Source organism: Myotis lucifugus, unplaced genomic scaffold, assembly GCF_000147115.1.
Source record: "Myotis lucifugus unplaced genomic scaffold, Myoluc2.0 scaffold_57, whole genome shotgun sequence".
Taxonomy (NCBI): Eukaryota; Metazoa; Chordata; class Mammalia; order Chiroptera; family Vespertilionidae; genus Myotis; species Myotis lucifugus.
This window is the reverse complement of record NW_005871105.1, coordinates 5675639-5700619: the sequence shown is the minus strand read 5'-3', so window position 1 is coordinate 5700619 and position 24981 is coordinate 5675639.

Here is a 24981-nt window from a genome sequence, read left to right as displayed (position 1 = left end):
TATTTTATAACTGCAGAAAATTCAATTCCACCACAAAATAAACTTTTATGAAGATTGTTTGTTTTGCTTGGGCTAGACTGGCTGACACATTTTAAGCAAACAGTCCACAAATTTAGAGCAGACAATACTTGCTTTTCTTTGTAAATCCCCCTGAAGTAAGCACAGCAATCTTCACTATTCCCAGGACACTAAGGTCATACATCTTGATGTTTTCCCCCATTTCTGATTCAATAAGGGTAAGTGGCTCCTGATATTTTTGAATGATAAATGCCCAGGACCGTTTCCCTAGTGGTTTAATTTCCAATGATCTCTTACTCAGCCAACTCAGTGTAATATTGGCAGCAATCTCACACAGCAATGGTCACTGCAAATTTGGTCCTACCTGAAGAATTATTATTCTCTGTAGGAAAGATTATAAAGGCTGAGGGTCTCAGGTTGAATTACCATAATACTGTCTCCATACAATTGGAAATATTATTAATGACGAGATGCATTTCTGGTTTCCAGAAATGATTTCATTACAGGAATGCTTATGGTTAGGGTCAAGCTAGACAGATAATGATAAACGTTTTTATTATAGAAAGAAACTACAGAGACCCATCTCTTTTAAAACTTTGTTGCTGTATTTTTTTGTAATTGAAAAAAAATCTACAATTTTTACTTGGGTAATAAAAATATAATACAGAAATAAACACCCTTTGATAGAAATGGATAAGAATTTAATAATCAGCTGGTTCAAATGCCTCATTTTAGAGGTCAATTGAATAAGGTCCAGAGAGCATCCTGTCCCAAGGTCACACTGCTAATCAGTGAATAAGATAGCAGTCATTCCCAAATATTCTTAACATTAACCCACTGTAGGGTGGAATTGGTGGAGTGAAAAAAGCAGCACACTTTCTGGATCATTCCAGAAAAGGAAGGCAACACCTCAATAGCTGAGCTCATAAAACCCACTGCATAGATCATGTCTTGTTAATGTTTTCACCTGCACCTGGTAATGGATAGCAAATCGTCTCACACCAACAGAATTGTCAACAACTTTTCAAATGATGAATAAATACGATGTGCATCAGGAATTCATGCTTTTCAGTCATTCAGAGAACTCTCATTAGCTTTACAACCTACATACTGTGTATTTTGCATTATTCTTGGTGCCAAAAACAAAGATATTATACTTGTAACCATAGCAACATTTTAGATTATGCAAAATAAAGATCTTGAGAGTAAAGATTGATGTCTAATAGTAACCTGTGATGCTTTCTTGTGTTTCATCATTCCACTATTCGAATATACCTAGTTTTAGTTTAAAGAATTTCAGCGTTGCCAGTTTCCTTCTGAAGTTTCTACTTTTTATTTCCAGAAAATGTACTTCTGATATCAACTAGAAATGTTGGCTTCAGTTCACAGCCAATATTCTCCAAGATTGTTTTCCAGAAAAAAAAGGAAATTATTGGGACCTTAACTTTTGATATTGTATCTTCTTATGAGATAATAAGAAAGAATGAGATAAAAATGATTCAAGGTAATTTTCAGAAAAAAAAATGGTTTACAAAAAATCGTAGCAACTATTTTTATACATAAATATCAGAGTAATATACTAATTTTATTTATGCATTAACTTTAATTTTGAACTTTTTATCAACTGCAATGAGTATACGCACACACACACACACACACACACACACACACACACACATATATATATATATATATATATATATATATATATATAACTTATCTTTATTGTTGCAAGTATTACAGATGTCTCGAGAGACATAGAAGCATGGAACGGACTGACAAATTTCAGAAGGAAGGTGGGAATGAGTGGCGGGTGGGGAGAGATTAACCAGGGAACATATATGCATGGCCCATGGACACAGACAATAGAGTGGTGAAGGCCTGGGAGAGGCAGGTGCAGGATGGAGAGGGTCAATGGAAGCCCACCTCCCAACAAATAAACAAAGAGAATATTTTACAAATTAAAGATCTATACTATTTTACTCAGAATTCATTTTATTATCCCTATTAATTTCATGTGAATCCTTACACAAAGGACACTGAATAATAAACTAGATTTTACTCACCTGGAACACATAAATTAAACTATTTTCTGTTCTTCAGATAAGTATTTTATACATTTTTGTATAGGTGTAATCACAATCTCTTTTTAAAAATCATTCTAAAAGATAGGTGACTTTTGCCCTCAAATAATAATTCAAGGAAAGTAAAATGGGCAAGAACAATGATCTTAAGTGCTAAATTTACAATATTCTACAAAGAGAGAATAGAAAATAAAACCAAACATTTCATTCACCTGTCATACCTATAGTATGAGTAATTCATTAAAACTGTTCCTATTTACAAATGCCTGGAAATAAAGGCATTTATTTGAATCTTTATTAAAAGAGAGCAAATATATAAAGTTATTTTATATATAACACAAATGAGAGGTATTTTATTAGGATGTACCAGTAGCTAAAGAAATAAGAAACTTTAATTTCAGGCAGTGTTTATATGAGTTTTTATCAATGATACTGATGGCATTAGTATATGATCACTATATTTCATTTTTAAAGTTAGAGTTCAAAACATGGTTTTGATTCATCCCATGTAGTGGACACCCGGAGCATTTGTACAGAGTACTCAAGGGTCCCAGGTTCGATTCCGGTCGGGGGCGTGTGCCTTGGTTGCGGGCACATCCCCAGTGGGGGGCGTGCAGGAGGCAGCTGATCGATCTCTCTCATCGATGTTTCTGGCTCTCTATCCCTCTCCCTTCTTCTCTGTGGAAAGTCAATAAAATATATTTAAAAAAAAAAAAAACATGGTTTTGATTCATCCCATGTAGTGGACACCTAGACCATTTGTCCAGAGTCCAACTCCTGTTGCCTGGGTAACAGCATCCTAATTCTCCTTTGGGAAGCTAGCTTTCCTACTCTCTCCCTTTAGGGCTACTCCTTTCCACCAGTCCCAGCCATCCTCCTCTCCACCAGTCCCAGCCATCCTCCTCTCCACCAGTCCCAGCCATCCTCCTTTCCACCAGTCCCAGCCATCCTCCTCTCCACCAGTCCCAGCCATCCTCCTCATAACAGATGAGCACCTGAATAAAGCAGGCCAACTGGAACTAATCATAGTCCATTGCTAGATCTACTGGAGAAAAGTGGTACTCTTTTCACTGAGATTGCAGGGAATGGAATTCATGTCAGCCTGAAGCTGACAAGGACCGTAATAACTTTGTAGCCAGATTTTTCATATTGGGTCCCAGATGGCAACCCCTCCATGAACCCTCGACGGTTTGATTTGATCTACATCTGGCCTTTCAGTTATATAAATCATTTTTCTTTTTTCTTTACTTGCTGCTTTCCCTTACTTCTTCCCACCTCCCTCCCTCCCTCATTTCCTTCCTTCCTCTTTCTCTCCCTCACTTTATTATTTTCCTTAGATTTTCACCTCTTGGGAAAGGGAGAATACATATATGCATGTGCAACATATAAGACAAGTAATAATGATGAAAGATCATGCTTTTTACTGAAAGAATTTGAGAAGTATTCACAATTCTATTTCAATTACCCTGGCAGCAGACTTGCCCTGTGATTTAGGGCAGTATGTCTCCAAGTCTGGCCACCAGGCCAGCAGGTAGTATAGGCATCACCCAGAGACTTCTTAGAAGCACCAATTCTCAGGTCCTATCTGGGACCTTCCACATTGGAAACAACCACCTAATTCCAGATGATTCTGTTTCACACTCAAGTTTCATAAGCACTGCTATGGAGGAGTGGCATAAGGGTCAGGAAGCTATTCAGTGATTTGCATATCAAATAAGCCTATGCTATTTAGAAACAGTAGTGAGGGAGAAGAATACAAACAATCAAGAGGAATGACTAACATTTTATGGATAAACAGTCACTGTAATAACATACACGGATAAATGAATGAATGTGAGTCAGAAGGGGGGGAGTAAGATTCATTTATGGTTTAAAGATGAGAAGACACAGCTGTTTAAGCTCTGTGAATACACTGTCTGGGTTTAAATCCCAACTTTGTCATTTCTTCCTTATGCTAAACCATTCTCTGCCCCAATTTGCTCATTTCTATTATAGGGAAAATAAGAATGACTACTCCTTATGATTCTTGTGGGGATGAAATAAGTTAGCACATGTAAATTTCTTAGATTAGGCCAGGCACATGATACCTGCGCATGAAATGTTTGCTAGAGTTTAGTTCTGTAGTTGTCTTGACATATTCAGGAACCAATAGCTACATGTGACTATTTAGATTTTAATTTAAATAAAAGAAAATGTTTCATTAACTACATTTCAAGTGCTCAATATCCATATAGATTATAGAACATTTTCATTTTCAGAAAAAGTTCTAATGGACAACAATGCTCCAGGCTGTAAGATTTTTTCCTGCTAATGAAAGGGTCACAAAAGGTGAGGTAAAAGACCTGGTTTGTTATGTAAAAAATGACTCAGGTCTCCATGCTGTCAACACATAAAATAGAAATCACCAACCCCTTCCGTTTAAAGATCTGGTCCCTTCTCATGGGGCCTGCTGTCTCCTCCTGGGACCCTGAATCCTAGGTAGGAGGAAATATAAACTAAACTTGAACTTGGGCCTATTCACAAGGAGAATCTCCTATGGTACCCAGGGCTGACCCTCATGTATCTCAGTGAATGAGTATAACTTGGAAGGGCCCAGGCTTCTCCCCGCTGTTAACCAAACCACCTGCCTCAATGGGGCAAATGGGTCTTTCTCCTTAATCCTGACCTACGTTACCTGAGCTCAGTTTGGAAGGTATTAAACAGAACACCAAAGGAGACATAAATCTAAGTGTATCCTATTATCCAATCTCATCTCAAAAGTCACAAAATTCATTAGCAGATATTTCCATGAAGATATTCTATTATCATCTCATATTTAATTCACCCTGGAACTCAAGGCCATCATTAAGCAGGATCCACGCTTCCATTAATATCATCTCTTTCTGAGCTTTCATGCAGCCTCTATTCTAGTTAGCCAGGCTTCCTTTCTGAGCCATGACTACACCATGTTCATTTATACCTCTGCACGTTTGCTCATGCTGTGTGTCCTGCCTGGAATGGCTGCTTTAATTCCCTCTGCATCCCTCCCAATCTCTTCATCCACAAATACCCAGCTCAAGTCTTAGCTTCTTGAAGCCATGTATGAATAGTTCTCACATCACTGATGCTGAAAATTAGGTCCACAACACATAATTCAGAATTTATATATATAATTTATATACTCCTTTCTATACATGGCATGCATACTCCTCTAACTTAAAAAACATATCATATATCATTATTTACAGTAGAAAAGCTGATATTGATTTTTAAAAAATAATATTGTACTGCACTTGTCTATTGTCATGGAGGACTGGGCAATAATTAATTGCTAGAGCAGTGTCCTTGAGTAGGCAAGGGCCATTCATCAACTGTAGATAAACTTCAATCACAGATAGGTGTTTAAGTGTGATTATGGAAGCTTGTGGAAGATTGTGATAGCCCCACTTTTTTTGGTGAGGCAAGGGCCATGTTAGCCAAATGAGAGGGTAAGTGGAAGAAGAGATGGTTGAGTTTTGAATAAACTCAGAGAGAAATGTAAGTCTTTTGAATAAGGAGTAAGTAGAATGGTGTAAAGATAGGGAAAGGTAAGAGAAGAGAAAAGTTGGTAGGTTCAGATTCCTAAATGTAATTGAAGCATTCTGGAGATGGAGTGCTAGAGGAAGCAAGATGGAGGAATAGTATTGTGGCTGGAAATTAGGTTAGAGTTGAGAATGTGGAGGGATTGCAGGATGTGATCGAGCAGAGAGTAACCAGCTTAGGAAAATGATAAGGCCATGGTTACTGGAGGAGATGGGGTCAATGAGGCCTATCTGCGAAGCCTGACCACTGGGGAGACCATCTATCTGATTGTTAAAAATCACCAATAATTAGGACAAGAGTAGCACTGAAGATACTTACAGTGAGCCAACAGCTAAGCTCTGGCATTGGTCTACCAGGACTGTGTCCTGGGTTTGACAAATAAGTATAATGATTCACTTAAAATGACTGTATCTAACCTACCGCTGTGTGCTTTTGTGGAAAAAGAAGATAGAAATGTCTGGTAGAAGCAATGGCAGTGAACGATAAGGCGTTTACCTACCCCAATCTGATGCCAGGAGTGTGAGCAGAGCCAGAGAATAGAGCCACCATGTACAACTGAGAGCAGTCTTGACGGAGGAGAGTAGGAAAGTGAAAGAATGTACCCAGAAGAGGGTAAAGATATATAGCTTTGCTAATAATTTCCTTTTGTGTTTCTGGTTAAAAAAACACACAAAAAATATCTAGCACTTTAAAGTATATGAAATAAGACTCCTTTCTGTAAAAGTTCTACAACTCAAATGTTCTCCCAAATTGTTAATGCCTGCGAAACATACTATAGATATGTGGCTTAGAAAGTGGATGGATGAAAAACTTCTATTACAAAATTTAATTAAAAGAAATATTTAATAATGCTTTATTATTCGTAATAACCAGCTATTTTATAAGAATGGCTCTGAAGGAGAACCGTTTGTTCCCTATTTAATTTCTATCAGCCCATACTTCTCCCCACCACCCCATTAGTCATCTTGACTTAACTGTGTATCTCTTCTCAAAATATGGAGGGAATAAAAATTGATAGCTCATAAACATTAAAGAGTAATTTGAGATCCACAGAAGAGAATAAAGAGGAACAGAGAAGGGGCCACTGAAGGAAATGCTATTGTGCAGACAAAATGAAATACTCCATACACTTGGTTGCATGTATGTGTGCATCCCACACACAGAAAACTGAGTTATGACTCAGTCATAGGAAGCTGTTGTAAAACACTCATAAAATAACCAAAAATACTTATACACATAATTTGTCACTTTAAGGAAAGAACTTTTTTCCATATCTTATATAGCCACTGATGGCTTAAAAATATTTAGAATGGGCAATGTAGTAAATAGAATGTTGTTAAAGCTAAAAAGTGAAATAATTTCACTATAGGTGATATTCAAATAAGTACAGAATCCTAGTCTCAAAGACAAGTTTAAATGGAAAATAATGTTTTGATAACACAATAGAATAAATACAAGGTGCCTCACATCTGTTATTTGAACAGCGCCATTGGTTCCATGATATTAGCTCTATTTATGCTGGAAGTACACAGAGGAAAAGATGATAGTGACACCAACAAGAATAGCAAACTGTAGACAAAGATAAAAAAGCTCAGACTCATCCTCCTCCATACTTCCAAAGCAAATATCACCAGCATGTCTTGACTCAGAAGAACAATATTTACTAACTCGTGCAGGAGTGCATAAGGTAACTGAAGAAGAAAAAAATGGATAAAAGACAGACACAAGTTGAGAAATGAGCTTATATGCAGAACTGAGTAGAAGGAAATTCACATTCTTATCTTGGTTAATATTTATCTCTTCTACTATGCAAAGAATCAGGCTGAATAATTTCATTTGGAAAATAATGTAGTGCCTGGCGGGTGTGGCTCAGTGGTTGAACCAGGAGGTCACTGTTTGATTCCCAGTCAGGACACATGCCTGGGTTGTGGGCTCAACCCTGCAGGAGGCAACTGATCAATGATTCTGTCTCATCATTGATGTTTCTATCTCTTTCTCCCTCTTACTTCCTCTCTCTGAAATCAATAAAAACGTATAAAAATATTTTATATATATATATATATGTGTGTGTGTGTGTGTGTGTGTGTGTGTGTGTGTGTGGAAATTGTTTTCATGATAAATTACAGATTTTTCATCTTGAAATTCTAGATATTTTAGATAATTCAAATTTTCATTAACAACTTCCCACTAATGCTGCACCATAAATGGAAATGCAGGAATTTATAGAATCTTTATAAATAACATTAAAATTAGTGACTTATTGATGTAACTATTGAAATAAAGAAAAGACTAAAAAACTGCATATATTGATAGACAGATGAAGATATTGCAAAATCTTTTCTTTCCCAACTATAAACATAGTAAGCACCTTTTCCAGTGCAATATTTTAATCATTTTTGCCATTAGAAATAAATAAAATGTGGTTTATAGATTCTCTTATTCTGTCAATCAATAAATCATGAATGAAATATGGCAGCATATGGCTGCACCCTCCAGATGCGAAAGGCAGTAATAAAGTAATTCCAGGAGGGCTGTGGCAGTTTATCCTAAGTGGCTAGTGATATTGTCGAAGCAGTATCCTGCCTCCTGAGAACAAGTAGACAATCCAATTAACCAGAATCCAGGCTCGGATTTCTCTCTGTCACCATTTCTTAACATTGATTAGGCAATCAATTTTGGCTTCAAATGCAATGGCATCTCCTCGCAGTTTTGAGCGGTTTTGATTCATCACCTATAGACAGGAAAACGTAACACAGGCTAAAGGGCCCAGTCCCTGCTGTTTAGGTAGTACACGATCCAAGAGATCAACGTTTACTTATAACTAGGACCACAAAGTCACTATCACAACTAAAATAAAATGATACTGCCTTTAATATGTCACCCTCCAATTAAAGACATAGATCCTGGATAGTTTTTCTCATCAACTGCTTCATGACTGATACATAATCTCCAAAGGACAGTCTTAGAAGATTTTGTTATAAATGTGCAACAAATACACATCCATGCAAAAATCTCTTGACTTTCATTATATGTCTAAGGTATAGTATCAGGAAATAAAAAAAAATCACAAAAATAATTTTCTGTAGAAAAAAATCACACACAATAATTGATTTTTATATACTGAAATGCATTTCTGGCTCCTTTTTAATTCTCCCTAGTTCTTATTCAGCTGCTTTTTCTCACCAACATAACTGTGTTGCCCTAAGAGCCCTCCATGTTTCTATCCTCCCATATTCTGCCGTGTCCTTCATTTTCAGAGCCTATCACAGTAACTTCCCAGCAGGAAGTCTGTCCTGCGTTCGATACCTATTATTTGCCCAGCAGCACGGATTTTAAGGTGACCTTTAACATATTAATCCGATGGTTGAAGGCAGTGGACTTGAAGGCATCCTGCGCAAGCCAGTGGGCAACAGTTTACATTTATAGGTTTAATTCTAAATGGTCAAGCTCAAGAAGAAAAGGTGGCTTACTTTGAAATATGTTCCCAGATATTTATCAAAATGAGTTTAAAATCATGGGCCTAGAAAATAAGTACTAAAAACCACGTTAATTAAATCAATTTCTAAAAGTTCTATGCAATTCCTTTGTTTTCTTTAACACCGATGTGGATATCAAATATTTTTGGTACTAGAATAGTAAATTATGATGCTATAAAAACTTTTCAATCAAGGTCAGAGATTCATGACTTAAAGAGTTTTATCAATTTGTAACACTCTTATTGATGATTAAAAACCAGAGATGGTCTAGAAAACATAAGTTTAAGGAGATTTCAGCAAATGATTTGAAATTATAGGGAACTAGAGACCTGGTGCATGGATTCCTGCACCGGTGGGATCCCTCAGCCTGGCCTGTGCCCTCTCGTAATCTGGGACCCCTCGGGCAATGTCAGACTGCAGGTTTCGGCCCGATCCCCACAGGCCTGGCTTCAGGGCCAAAACCAGCAGTCCAACATCCCCCAAGGGATGTAGTAGTGCGCAAAACAGCAGGTGGCCGGAATGCCACTCCCACTCATCCCGGCCCTGCTGCGCCAGCCACAGCCACTTGGTAGTGCTGCCATGGAGGCAGGAGAGGCTCATGCCACCACAGCTGTGCTCGTGAGCCCAGCGTCTGGCACCCTTGGTCAGCTGAGGGGCGCTCCTGCTGTGGGAGCACTCTGACCACCAGGGGGAAGCTCCTGCATTGAGCATCTGCCCCCTGGTGGTCAGTGTGCTAACATCCAGTTGGCTGGTCTTCCAGTGGCTTAGGCTTTTATATATATATATACAGATTGCTAATTATTTTCAGAAATATTATGGAATTTTGAAGTGTTATTGTCAATGTAATTTCTGATTTAACTTGTTCCAATTTGCAAATATCTGGAGTTACCTGAGTTCATGGTATTATCATATTAAAAATACAGTAGCAGGCTAGAGGTATAATAATTAGGACCTCTTTCTACTTGCTGAGAAGTCCTATAGTATAGAGCAATATATTTTCCTTAAAACTATAGGTTATAAAACTCTCCTCTCTGAAGTGAGTCTAATAACATGGATGAACATAAGTCTAAGTTGTGTGAAATAATTATTATTTTATTTATTTAAACTATTAAATATGTGCTTTCTTATCTATCCAGACTAAAAATTCTTGTTCTTAAAATAATGACATGTTCATAGTGTCCATTTTAATGGGAAAGAAATAAAACTATATATACTGCATGATCTTAATTTTATATGAAAAAAATTTATAAAGAAAAACAAGATTGGCATTGCACACTAGTTATAGATGAGTGTGCAATTTTAGATGACTTAAATCACCTCTTTTATACCAACGTTTCCCAAATTGTCTTCAATTACCATGAATCATTTTCAAAACAACAACAAAAATACATGTTATTTAAAAACACACACACACTTTTTTCCCCCTGAAAGAAAATCATGTCTTGATTTAATGTAACAGTATCAATGAAACATGAACATTTAGGCATGATCACGAATTCTTCAAATAGTTATCACCCTGTAGACATGAATGGAAAATATTACTCTGGAAAACTCACGGTTAAGATATTTGTGGGACAATATATTAAGAGATACCTAATGATGCCCATCCATCTTCAGTACCTGTAAATACACCAGAGGGACAAAGAAGGCATGATTAGAGGGTGACCCACTTAAAGGCAACCCCAACTAATTCAACAAGACTTTGAACTTGACACTTTTAAAGAATATCATAAATAAGCTTTGAAGCATGCCACAATCTCAATTTGCTTCCCAGATCCACCAATCGCTGCTTTTCATTCAGCCACCTGGAACCAACCTCAACTTCTCCTTTTCTTTCATGCTGGTGGCAATCACATCTCATCAGTCAACATCCATCAATTCCATCTCAACAGACACCATCATAAAGTTCCTGAAATATGAATGCATCTTATAAAAATTGGCATTTTTGATATAATGCTTATCTTTGCTAAAAGCTTTGATTAGCCCAGCCTATGTGGCTCAGTGGTTGAGCATTGACCTCTGAACCAGGAAGTTAAGGTTCAATTCCTGGTCAGGGCACATGCCTGGGTTACAAACTGGATCCCCAGAGTGGAGTGTGCAGGAGGCAGCTGATCAATAATTCTCTCTCATCATTGAGGTTTTTATCTCTCTCTCCCTCTCCCTTCCTCTCTGAAATCAATAAAAATATATTTTTTAAAAAACTCTGATTCCCTCAATGGTGTATAATATAATTAATATCATCCTGGTACCAATGAAAAGTAGCATGTAAACATCTATATATTTATGTTAGTGTATTTATCTACTCACTCAGAACTAATAGTTAGTTATGGGTGATACTATTTTATTATAAATATTTTGTGTATTTGTTCTCCACCAATCTACTAATAATGAACATCTTCTAACTTATTGGCCATTGTTAGACCTCAATGAACATGTTCCCAACACTGTCTTATTTTCCCCTTAAATTATTGGAAGTGTGTATCTCCTAGAAAAAAAACAAAACAAAACAAAAACTGTGCACAAGACTTCAGGGGAAGGTGAATGGTTAGGGCATGGAGAAAGGGGGAATTTAGGCATATCTATTTCTTTGTTACACACTGCTAAATTTCTACCACCTTACAGAGAAGATTTCAGAAGAATAGAGATTTCAGGAACATTGGATTATGTGTAGCGTTTATTGGTCTTTCTTCGCCTTTATTGCTTCAAAATAGGGAGCAGTTAGGGGCTAATCAGTACCTTCAGGGGATGATATAAGAAATTGGGTTGTCTTTAGAAACAATGTCATCAGATCACATAACATTTTAAAACTGTAGAGTAGTGATGTGTCATGACCTCTTCTTTTTACATTTTACTGCAATTCTGTGTGTATTGAATTAGCCAGACACATGTCCTGGGAAAGGGGAAAATAAAGACAACATATACTTTTCTATTTCTGCTAAAGTTTTTTATTTAAGAGGTAGAGTGATTCTCAATAAGAAACTTACATATATTTACTGAGTGAAAGAAACATGGTCCATGATCACACTAATTTAGATATAATTTGGGGCAGATATCTTCGGTCATTGCATGTATCCAAGATAGTGGAGTCCAGCAGCAAGAGTGAGATCTAAGGACCTTGATTGCTTAACTTAGCAGCTGTGTGACTTTCATCAAATTATTTAGACTCTCTGTGCCTCATGTTCATGTCTTGTGGGTCAGGGATAAGGCAAACCACTTCACCAGAATTTTGTGAGGATTAAAGGAGATAATCCGGCCGAGTACATTCCCATTGCCTATAAGTACTCCATTAATCTTAGCTATATTGGTCTTTATACTGTTGTTATTCAGCGATGTTATGAAGTAGGTTCAATCATCAAATAGTCAGTGAATACAATTACCTGAACTAGTATAGTGGATAATTTGCAACAAATATATCTAGAATGTTTGTCTTGAAACTACAAGATCTGTGGGAAGTTCTGGAATGGTAAAGGCAATGCTTCCCAAATAGTTTTCTGTGGGGAAAAGTGGCCAATGGCTAAGTGCTCACAACTGCCTGGAGCATTAAAACTAAACAATGATTGCTAGTGTTTTTTTCTTTTTCTTCGTTAAAATAGAGAAAGCTATAGAGTGCACTCCTGTCCTGGAGACTGGAACTTCACATTAATATATTAAGGGATAATGAGACGCCCACAGGAAAGACATCTGGTTTCTTTGCTTATTTGAACAGCCCTAAGCATGTTTTGCTATAGAATTCCTTTATCACAGAATTCCTATTAGCTTCTTGATTTACATATTCTCAAAGGCACTACTCTCTGGGGTCCTAATGAGAACCATGTCAGTCATGTAAATATGAAGCAGATCAGGTATAGAAAAGGAAAATGTAAGGTATGAAGAAGGATTTCCCTCTCTTCATGTAACTACGTATGGAAAGCAGCAGGACAAGCAGGATTATGAATGGCAGCAGAGCCCAGCCCGAGCATCAGGAAGACAAAGTGTGCTGGTGGGAGCTGTGCAAACCCAGGGCCACATGCCCTGCTAACACGGACCGATGATTGTTTCCCGTCAATACTGCAGGTCTAAGGTAACCCGACCTTCTACTTCTTTTTTCCCCCCTAAAATCCATATTTTCATGTACAGTCACATCTTTTGTTTTTCATATTTGTAACCTAGATGCTTATGTAACCCATGCTTTGCAGGGTGTATTAAACATTTCTATGTGTTAGATACAGACCCCTGGACAACAATTTGAGACTTCTGGCATAGACTTCAGGGCCCAAACCCATAGCAACCCATGTGAGGAAGGAATTAATATGCCCAGTTTCCTGATCAGGAGATCAATTTAGAGGTAGGTGAGATAGCTCGGTCAAGTTCAGAGATCTGGCAGGTGGAAGAGCCAAGACCCACACCTGGCCATCACCTCCATGCCCCCCGGGTGAGCATATATTTATGACTCCATTGGATGTGGAGGGTGGGATGGGGTGGGGGTTGGATATTAGCACAGATTGCTTACACTCGTTCAATCTCCCTTATTCAGAGATGATGTGGCTCTTGTTAAAAGATTTACTTTTCCAATAAAGATGTCAACCACCTATTTGGGGAATTGTATCAGATATTACCTTATGTGATAACAGATTTTTTTTGTCTCAGGTCTTCAAATCCTTGCTTTTTAATGATTATTAAAATTTTGTCCTGAGGAATTACAGACACAGAGGAAACTCTAAAGTGAAAAAGTCTTTACTTCTCTAAATCAGGAGTTGGCAAAGTGGTTCATAAGCCAAATCTGGGTCACTGCCTGATTTTGTAACTCAAGCTTTATTGATACACAGCTACACCTGTTTGTTTACATATTGTCTATGGTTGCTTTATGCTTCCAGAGCCGAGTTAAATGGTTCCTGAATTAAGACCATATGACCTGCATGAAAAAAGTATTTACTACTCTGGCCTGTACAGGACAAGTTAGCCAACTTCTGTCCTAGATATTCTAATTTTTTTATCCTAAGAACAAAATCAGACAATTATAGCCCTCTGTCCTTGGAGATCATTCTTTACAGACCCTCAGACAATTGCTTTTTACTGAGTTCCCTGTTTCTCACACCCAAAGGCTCACAATAAATGTAGATAAAATTTAGACAAGAAAAACGCCTATAATAACTGTTACTGTATTCATTGAGGATGTTAACCTCCTCATGGTGTTCCCCATGAGAATAATACATCTATAGTGAGAGTAGAAGAAAATGTCTTTTTTTTTGTCCTCATGGGGAATTATCATTAATAGCCACTCTAAATCTTGTAAATAATTTGTTTTCTCTTTCCTTTAGATGCTATAAATTTTAAAGCGAAAACTGCAGTATTCTTACATTGCTGAGTACACCTTTTGACTTGCTAAACTTACCCCAGGTTTCATGTTAGCTTCCTTGTGTTGTTGCCTTTTTTCTTGACTTCTTCCTTCACTTCATGCTATCACAATGTGTGCATTACTTCAGCCACACCTCATCTTTTTAAATTAAGATCGGATATAAATAAATGATGGCGTAAGCTATGTAGAAAATGACCTGAAAGGAACGATGCGTGTACCTTCTGCCCCTGTCACGGTAATCCGCTCCTATGATTGCATTGTGCCCTATCCCCAGGGTTCAGTTTAAACCTCCAGGAAATAAGAAGGAAAGAAAATACTCTGACCCTACAAAGACCTCAGGTGAAAAAAATCTGCAGCTGTGCAGGTCTATGTCTTGAGGAAAGAGAGACCTGCCTTCCCTTAGCTAGTTAGAACACCTCCTACCTTATGGTCATCTTGCCCTCGTAGTTTTAAGGACTTTTATAGAGATCCAATTTAGGACAGAGTACATGCTGTGATGGCAGCTTTATATGGCAAGGCAACATAAAGTTGAAGGGGGGATGATACCAACATAGAATTATATTGATGCTACTAAAATCAGAATTGAGTAGAACACAGGCAGATGTTCAGGTCAACGCTCTGTCTTAGGGCCAAATAAAAAACACATAGAATGCTGCTGCCTATTCTGTCTTGCCGCTTGCTTCCTGGGCATTCCAAAGTGTTGAGAGAGATGCTATCAAGGGCCTCCGAGAGATCACCTGTGAGAAACTGCTTCGATTTTAGTGTGCATATAAGTGATCGGTACTGCTGAACTCCATTCTGTCAGCCTCACTATGATATGCATCCCTACCTCCCACCATATATCCTAATGGAAAGGTAAATAATGAGAAAGGTAAGTAGTTTAAACCAAGAAAGCATTTTGTACCTAATTACTATACGATATAAAACAGAGCTTCATGTCATTCCCAGGTTCTCCTGTGTAAATACTTCCAATGGAAGTTTGTTTTTCAGTGTTGTTGTTTTTTGAGAAAAATATTTTCCTATTTCACTCATAACAAGTAATGGTTAAGTAGTAACTAATAAGTTTAAATAATACCTGGTTTTTATCATTTTCCCTTAATTCGATCTTTAAACATGAATGTGTAACTGCTACAGTTACATATAGTTCGCATCCACTAATTAGAAAACCATCAAGCTTACAAGTTACCACATGTTTTGGTGATAGAAATATCTGCCTTAAAGCTACTTCTTAAAGTGCTATTTCTTTATTCTCCAGTAAAATTACTTACTGCTCAAATCCAGCTTTCTACTAGATATTCACCGAAAACAGTGTTACTTTAATTATATTTTATAGCAAGTTTTTTAGGGTTCTTCATAAGAGAGTCTGAATTAAAACATCTTTAATTCAGCTATTTTTCAATGATAATGACCTACTACCACATAAGTTACAACACAATGTCAAATTAATCAACATTACACACACATCTCAGAAGTGTGCCATTCCCATGATAGTCTAATATCACCTCAAGGAGGATCTCTTGGTAATAAAGATGAAATGCACTGACAAAATCCTTCCATAAACCAGAAGGTACAAAAAGTGCATGAACGGCTTTATGACACAGCCAGAGGGACTTCTCAGCATAAGCATGCTGCAGGCATGCAGATGGAGAAGTGAGCATACATAGTATTGCCTTATATAAGCTCCATTTTCGTACAAATAGTCAAAAGAAATGGCCTCAGTGTAACATGTGAAGAATAACATTTTGCCTGAGTGACTGATATCATTCCAATAAAAACTATGTTACCGATTTCGAAGTGCTAACATGCTCTTAAAAATTATTTAGATAATGAACAACATAAACTGATGAACAAAAATAGAGCCAGAGTCATAGAAGCATGGAACAGTATGTCCAACCTAAGAGGGAAGACAGGGGAGGTGGGGGTGGGTGGGTAAGAGATCAACCGAAGGACTTGTATGCATGCATATGAGCATAACCAATGGACACAGACAGTAGGAGGGAAATGGGAGCAGCTGGGGAGAGGTCAATGGGGGAAGAAGGAGACACATGTAATACTTTAAACAACAATGAATTTTAAAAATTATTTAGGGTAAACACAGGCCCCTCTTTCTAACTCCAATAAAATATCATTATTTTATTAAAAATAGATATTTCATAGAAAATTGTATGCTTTGACTATATATTTCTATGTCAATTTGGGATACTTCAAAGATACATAGCACACAAAGATACCAACATTATTAAAAACAAAAACTATAGATTTTAATTACTATATATCAACAATATAAGCTAAATTTTTTTCATATTTTAATATTTCTAAAATCAGGGTGGGTTTTAAAAGTGAAGGCATGTCATAGTTTTAATGACAGCTTGCTACATAAAATAATGGTATCCTATATAATAAATAGTTAACATGCTAATTAGTCCAAAGAGCAGAACAACTTTCCAGACTACCTTCCGGACAAAGCCGGGGCTGCAAGGGCTGGCTGAGGCTGCGAGGGGCTGCGAGGGCCGAGTCCCTTGCACGAATTTCGTGCATTGGGCCTCTAATATCTTATAATTGATGGTGTCTTTGAATCCATAATATACAAGCCTTCATCATAAAGTTAACTCTAGTTTCTTCATTTTCAAATATTTTCAAGATTATATTGCCAATGGAGCAGTGCTATGAATTGTTAAAATAGAAACATTTTTACTGCTGACAGGAAGGGGTACGTCTACATTTACTTATCACCACTGTTCACGGAGGAATATTAAAAGTCACTCGTTTGATTTTCCCTAAGTCTTTTCTTTTTCTTAAGGGAAATATATGAAAACGTCTGTTTGGCAACACTAAGATCATGTGACATGGTTTGAAATTCTTTTATAATCCTGGTCTCTCTTCCCTTGATAGTTGTATGCAGAATATATAAAAGAACTTGGTATTTTAATGTTGCTTACCTATGTGAAAGTGGATCAGTCTTTCTTATTTTGGTTAATATTATTTAATGCAGATTAAAGTTAATTATGTCTTTAGAAAACTGTTTCTGGGAAACTTTATTGATAAATATTATTGATAATCTAATTGGCAAATCCTTTACTAAATAAGCAGTCAAGTAAATCCATTATGTCCTATATATCTGGCTTACTGTTAAATCATTATTTTCCTGGTGCATTTAATATACTTATATTTAATTTTTCCAAATAGTGACTCATTTGTTCCAACATGCTTCTAAACACACTGGTTATTTTGTCGCTTAAACTCTTTTATTCCTGTGATGTAATCCTTCATCCTAATGTGGCATTGTCTAAATGGTCATTCCCCAGATTACTAATAACTGGAAACCTATACACATTCAGTTTCAAGCATCACGCTCTTGGAACCACACATCCTGTCCCCCTAACACCTTAGCTGCAACAATAATTCCTCTAAGCAACACCAAGCACAGTTCACCACGCTCTATTGAAAACTCCAATCTTGGTCTAGGAGAGCCACACCACCATTGGTTTCCTCCTTCCTCTCTGGCTGCTTCATCTCAGTCTTCCCTGGTTTCTTTTAATAGATCCAATTGTGGAGGACTTTGGAGCTCAGTACTTAGAATTAATCTCTTTTCCACTTCCACTTACTCCTTTAGTGATGTCATTAAATACCATGGCTTTAAGTATTCAACTCTTTTCCATGTGTTTCTCCATGCCCAACTGCATTGGGCACACTAAAGTCTTCTCTAGAGTTGTGTTGCTCATTCTCTGCCAGCAACAATGCCAGAGAAACATAGATGCGTTGGCCCTTGTCCCTTTTGGGCTTCCATCATTGCTAACATAAAAACACTCCATGCTACCTTTATCCCCTTATAACCAAGCCAGGACACCCTCACTGGCCCCAGTGGCTCAGCAGATTTCTACTAATTAGACCAAACACTGCTGTCAACCAATCCTCTGCCACAAGAGCTCCTCGGAAAGGCAAACACTTTCTGCCACTGTGCTAGGATTACACAGGTTTGCTTGGACCCATACCCAGATAGTGTTTTCTTGCTTACACACTGATACCTGCCTAGGTTGCTATACCTGTGGCTACACACCAGCTACCCCATCCTGCTCACTATGTCAGACTTCATTCTTTACAGAGAACATTTCCCTGTCTGCAACCTTGATTTTTCCCACAGCGCATCACAACCACAGTCCCCCGGAGATGCTTCTATGTACCCAACCTTGAACTGCAGACACAAGCCATGTTCCTCCACGGCCAGAGGGGGCCCAGTCTCCACGTGAATCAGGGCATCTAAGAGGATTTTGAGAAGGAAGCATTGCTTATCCCTACACACTAGCAGCATGTCACAGCTTGGGGCCAGCGGGATACTGTTACCACAGAAAAATGCTAGCGGCATCCCTTGGCTATTGTAGATTAATGCTGTGCAATAATTATAGAACTAAGCTGAGATAAGAAATAATCTCATTTAGAACAAAATTAATTTCTCAGGTTTATCATCAGTGTGAGCACTGTATTTATTCACAAATCTCCAATACTATGTTTTCTTCCCTTTATTTTAGACAAGTTTTTTAAAAAATAGTTATATTTTTCTTATTAATGAAATATATCAATATTACAGACAGACATATGTGTGAGTTGTAAAAATTTAAAAAATATAAATACATATTAAGAAGAAAATGTAAAATACTAATAATTTTCTAATCCATATATAATTAATTGAAAAAGATATCACATTCTTAACTTTAGATGAAAAGTTATAGAAACATAAATACATGGCAGTCTTTCTGATAAAAAATCAAATGAGCATTTAATTTTAACTCTTATAACACCAAAATATCATTATCATCATCAACAACCACCTGAGTAACACAAAGAGAGCATTCCTCAAAACTACAGGCCATATGAAGTGACCGTAGCAGAGTTCATGCATAATTCCAAGTTTTTTCCATGAAGATACACTTAGGCAAGTGTGAAAGCATTCTTTCATACTTTATATTACTTATCTAAAGAAGAAAGGAGACTGAGAGGGTAAACAGGTAAATTATATAGTATATATACACTGAGTGGCCAGATTATTATGACCACCTGACGTTTGTAGGCAAATTAGCCATACACTGCATCGTATGGGATATGGAAGCCAAAGGCCTGTTTGAACACCTTTGCTGTCTGCAGTTACCAAGATAAAACGTCTCCAATTCGCACAGGAACACAAGGATTGGACAGTCGAGCATTGGAAAAAAGTCTTATGGTCCGATGAATCATGTTTCCAGTTGCATCATGCAGATGGCAGGGTGAGAATTTGGCGGAAACAGCAAGAAAGCATGCACCCCACATGCATGAGTACAACCCTTCAAACTGGTGGGGGCAGTGTTATGGTTTGGGGCATGTTTTCTTGGCATGATTTGGGCCTTTTAATTCGTGTGGAACAACGTCTGAATAGCACAGCATACCTAAGTATCGTTGCTGATCAAGTCCAGCCTATCATGTTGATGGCGTATCCCAATGGAGATGGCTTCTTCCAACAAGACAATGCGCCATGCCACGGTGCTCGTATTGTGCAGGAGTGGTTTCAAGAACATGAGGGAGACTTTACCTTGCTTAGGTGTCCCCCACAATCATCAGATCTCAATCCAATTGAGCATTTGTGGGACGAAGTTAAAAGAGCCATCAGGCAGCTGGTTCAACAACCATCAAATCTCACAGAACTGGACAGTGCTATTCATCAGGCATGGTGTCAGATTACTCACATCACCTTTCAACATTTTGTGGAGTCAATGCCAAGAAGAATCGCCACAGTATTGAAGGCAAAAGGTGGCCCAACGAAGTACTGATGGGGTGGTCATAATAATCTGGCCACTCTGTGTGTGTATATATATATATATATATATATATATATATATATATATAATTAAAAATCACGATGTGACTAAAAAGGAAGAAAATGGCTTAGGTCACTTCTACTTTATTATTCCATTTTAAAAATAAGAAAAAAACGTATGCCTCATAGTCAATGAATACTTGTAATGACTTCTATACATCTACAATCATTCCATTTAATAGCTGCCATTCAAGTAAGTTTGAAGTCATTATTAGAAAAATAATTCCATGAATTACAGAGCCACCCATTCATTAGCTCTATGATCACACTTCCCAGATAGTTCTAATGAGCTTATATTACTAAAGATACTGATAGTAAGATGCTGTGAAGCATTAAATTAATAGATCCTAGAAGACAATGCAGCTATACTCATTCATACTACAGAAGACAGCTACATAGTTCACTCTTTCATTGGTTTTCCAGGACAAATGAATGTGAATATGCAAAAACTCGAAAATAAATCCTATATGTTGGTAATATTTAGAAAAATCCTATATTTTGATTCACAATACATTTTTCATGTAATCAAACTTCTGTGTAGATTACAATACATAACATTACTCAAAGTGGACTGGAGCAAAGCCTGGTTTCCTTTCCGTTCAGTCTATCTACATGCCTGAATAAGTTCCTTCCATGTGTAAGGGAAGAAAACTTTTCCTCTCTTCCCCTCTAGGTTCTTTTCCTGGCCTAATAATTCCATTGACATAAAACAAATTAACAGCAGAAAAACAAATTTAATGTTGCATGTACAGGAGCCCTAAAGATATGAGTCTCAGTGATATGACCAATGCAGGCTGCTTTTCTATCTTTTGACAAAACAAAGGCGTTTGGGCTTGGAGTCGCAAATGAATGAGTAGGTAACCAAATTCATTTATACAGCCTTCTCCGCCTGGAATTCTCTCTCTCCGGCAATAAGGATGACTTTTACCCTCCAGGTAAACAGAGGATACCTCACATGGGAGTTTTATTTCCTGTTTTCAGAGAGACAGAGAAGGGTCCGAATGTGCTTCTTGCAGCAGCTGTTTTATAAGTAACTTCAATTCCAAACAACTAACCTGCCAACGTGGCATATTTTGGGATGGCGCATTCTGCTACCCTTCACATATATGAACGATTTTGATCGCTAACACATTACAGCAGTTTTATTTTACAGATAAATAACCTAATAATAATTCGTTCATGCGAAAATTTACACTTTCATGATTAGAACTTAAGTCCACAGGTTTCCAAACTACTGTTTATGTAGTGCAATGTCACACAGTAAGTGTTTCCAGGCAATGTGCAGAATTCTGCAGATATTGACTAACAAAACCAAACAACAACAAAACAAGGATGTTTTGATCACGTTTAGACTAGCACTGTGTTAGCTCTTTCGTGAGGAAAACAAAAGCAACAGGATAGCCCTCCCTACCAACAGTCTAGAAAAACAAGAGTTCCATACTTGAAACAATTAGAGCCTGTGAAGCAAGGACTGTTTAAATGCTCCATGACATTTTTTCCAGGTGCAATCCATGCGATGAGAGTCATAAAAGGCTCTTTAAAGAAGCACAATGCATTTACCACAAAGGACATGCTTCGGGGAATTGCCCTGTGCACAGTCACATGCTTCATTTGCGCATCACCATAGATCAATGCAGATGGATCTAAAACAGAAACATAAGCCCACCAACTCACTTAATAAAGTGTCTTGTATTGTAATCACGGTCTTTCTTCTTGGGGCACCGGCCACTGCTCACCCAGAGTCACCCACCTCCAGGCTCTATCTACCTTAGCACTTCACATTAATTCACCTTTTGGATCATAACATTCCCAGTTTCCAAGAAAAGCCAACACCTGCTGAGATCCTCCACATCCGAACAGTTGGCCCTTCGTTTCTGATGGGAGCTGGAGCCTGGAATGAACTTAGGTTTCCAGACCCAGGCACAAGGTTCTCAGCCATAACAACTGGCAGAAAGCACAGGCCCAGGCTTCTTCGTGGCCAGAGGACCATGAAAGCTGGTGACCCACATGGGCTGTACCACCCATGTGGCCGCACTCCAAGGCACCCTGTTGGGTTTTTCTGATTCTGTGCCTGAGCAGCTACATTTCCAAGGTTCTGAGAGCTCACCTCCTTCTCCACTCTACTAGTACCTCCTCCCACGTGAGTGTCAGCCTGGCACATGTTAGTTTTCTTTCTTGAAGTTGGATGCTACGCTAAAGCTGTCAAGGCTCTTGGTATAAATTTTATTCCCTGCCCATGTCCTGAGTGCTGAGCCCAACCATTTTTTTTTTAATTTATGGGGGTGACATTGGTTCACAAAACCATACAGGTTTCAAGTGTACAACTCAGTAAAACATCTGCACACTGCATCATGCGCCCATCATCCCAAGCAAAGTCTCTCTGTGTCCCCATTCCACCCCCTCTTTACCCAGTTCCACCTAGCTCCCACCCGTTTCCTTCTGACTATCACCGTACTGTTGTCTGTGTTTATGTGTTATGCATATATGCTAATACTTTCACCTTCTTTCATCCAGTCCCCCAACACTCTTTCCTCGGACATCTAGTTGTCAGTCTGTTCCAGGTATTTATGTCTCTGGACCTATTTTATTTGTTGATTTATTTTGTATATTAGATTCCACATATAGTGAGATCATATGGTATTTGTCTTTCTCTGTGTTATTTCACTTAGCACAAGAATCTGCAGGTCCATCCATGCTTTTGCAAAAGGTAATATTTCTTTTTGTCTTTTCTTTTGGCCGTGTAGTATTCCATGGTGTAAAACCACCACAGCTTTGTTTTTATCCACTTACCTACTAATGGGCACTTGGCCTGTTTCCAGATCTGGAGCCATCTTTGAACACTCCCCTTGCCTACTCCAATATGTTGAGAGTGACAGCGTCTGGAATTGGGACTCAGGAAGTTTTGCCCTGCGGAGCCCATTTCAAGGCAGCCTGGAGGCTGAGTCTGTGGCCAACTCATGTTTCTTTAGTCCTCGTCTTGCCTGGGTAAGTAGGTCTCTGCCCAGCTTACTCATGCACATCTGGGGCCTGTGCATGAGGGCTCACCAGACCATACCCAGGTCAGCTTGACTCCCCTTAAGTTGGTCACTTTATTTAAAAATTTTTTTATTGGTTTCAGAGGAAGGGGAAGAGAGTAATATAGAAACATCAATGATGAGAGAGAATCATGGATTGGCCACCTCCTGCACACCACACACTGGGGATCGAGCCAGTAACCTGGGCATGTGCTCTGACCGGGAATTGAACCATGACCTCCTGGTTCATAGGTCAATGCTCAACCACTGGGCCACACTGGCCGGGCAATTGGTCACTTACTTTAGATACTTGCACCCACATGCAGCACTAGGTAAGTTATTGCTCAGACTACTAAATTATATCTTTGTTTACATCCCATCCCAAGTGCTCTAATCTCATGACACTCAAAGACATTTTAGCTATGTCATGACAAATTGAATGGCAGGTTGGTTCTTTAGTCCCAATGAAGTAAAGTAGATAGAAAAAAATAATAATGCTTTGTCAAGAAGCATAAAAGGAAGTAATAGAAATGATGACTCCTGTCATTCTGTGCCCAGCAATAATCTAGCTAGCCGGATATTTGTGATTTGTGGGAGGACTGACTCTTGGAGCCATTATCCCTAATGATAGTATTTCTTCTAAAATGGAATGGTGGCCGATCCTCCTGGCTGGGTCTAAGTTTGAGGCCAGATTCCCCCAGCACTCTTTCTCAGGCATCTGGCAGGTCTTTAGAGATCACCGACTTTCAAGGAAAACCATCAATTTTTTTCAGACGTCCAGATGGCTGCGTCAGTCCTGTATACTTTAGTGTCCAGGTGGCCATCCCCGGGAACCTAAAATGCCAACCTTAAAGTCTTCGAGGTCAGTTCTCCTTCACCTTGGCTTTGTCTGCTCATTGCTTTCTGAAATACATACATGTGGCATTCCTACCAATTTAGGAGGTATTACACAATAATCAAACGGCGTCAGGATTATTGTATCAATGGGGGGAAAACTGATGTAAAAGTTAAGCAATTCTACCATACCAGTAACTATATTACATACCACAGGATAATTCTTTCAGTTATAAATCTGTCATCTTCCTGGATTTTGTCCCCAACCCCAATATCAAGATGCCAGACAGCCTCTTTGTGCTCCTTTGTTTCAATCAATTTGCCAGAGAATAATGTGTGCATGTGCGTATGTGAGTGAGTGAGTGAGTGCGTGAATGAGTGTGTGTGTGTGTGTGTGTGTGTGTGTGTGTGTGTCCAGAAGTCCAGGGTCCCCACAACTCTCAGAAGTCCGCAACTGAGTTGCTTGGTTCCTTCTAAAAAAGCAAAACTGTCTAATTTAAATTGTCATGATGTGACATCAACATCCACATAGCAGAGAGAGATTCACATGTTATTTTTTTAGAAGCATGAGATAAATGAGATGAGATAAATGCATGACAGAAAACTTGTTTGCTTTTGTTCTTACATTGATACAATAATATCTTAAAAAGACTTGTGTCTCTATTTATGGGTTTACATCAATATTAACATAAACTATATTTGCTGCTGAATATTTTGCCATTTGGAAATGTTAAGAAATGTGTGTCCGGTTGGCTCTTTGTCAACAGTTGGCACTAAATCAGTGTTAAATTCAATACATATTTATAATGGGAGT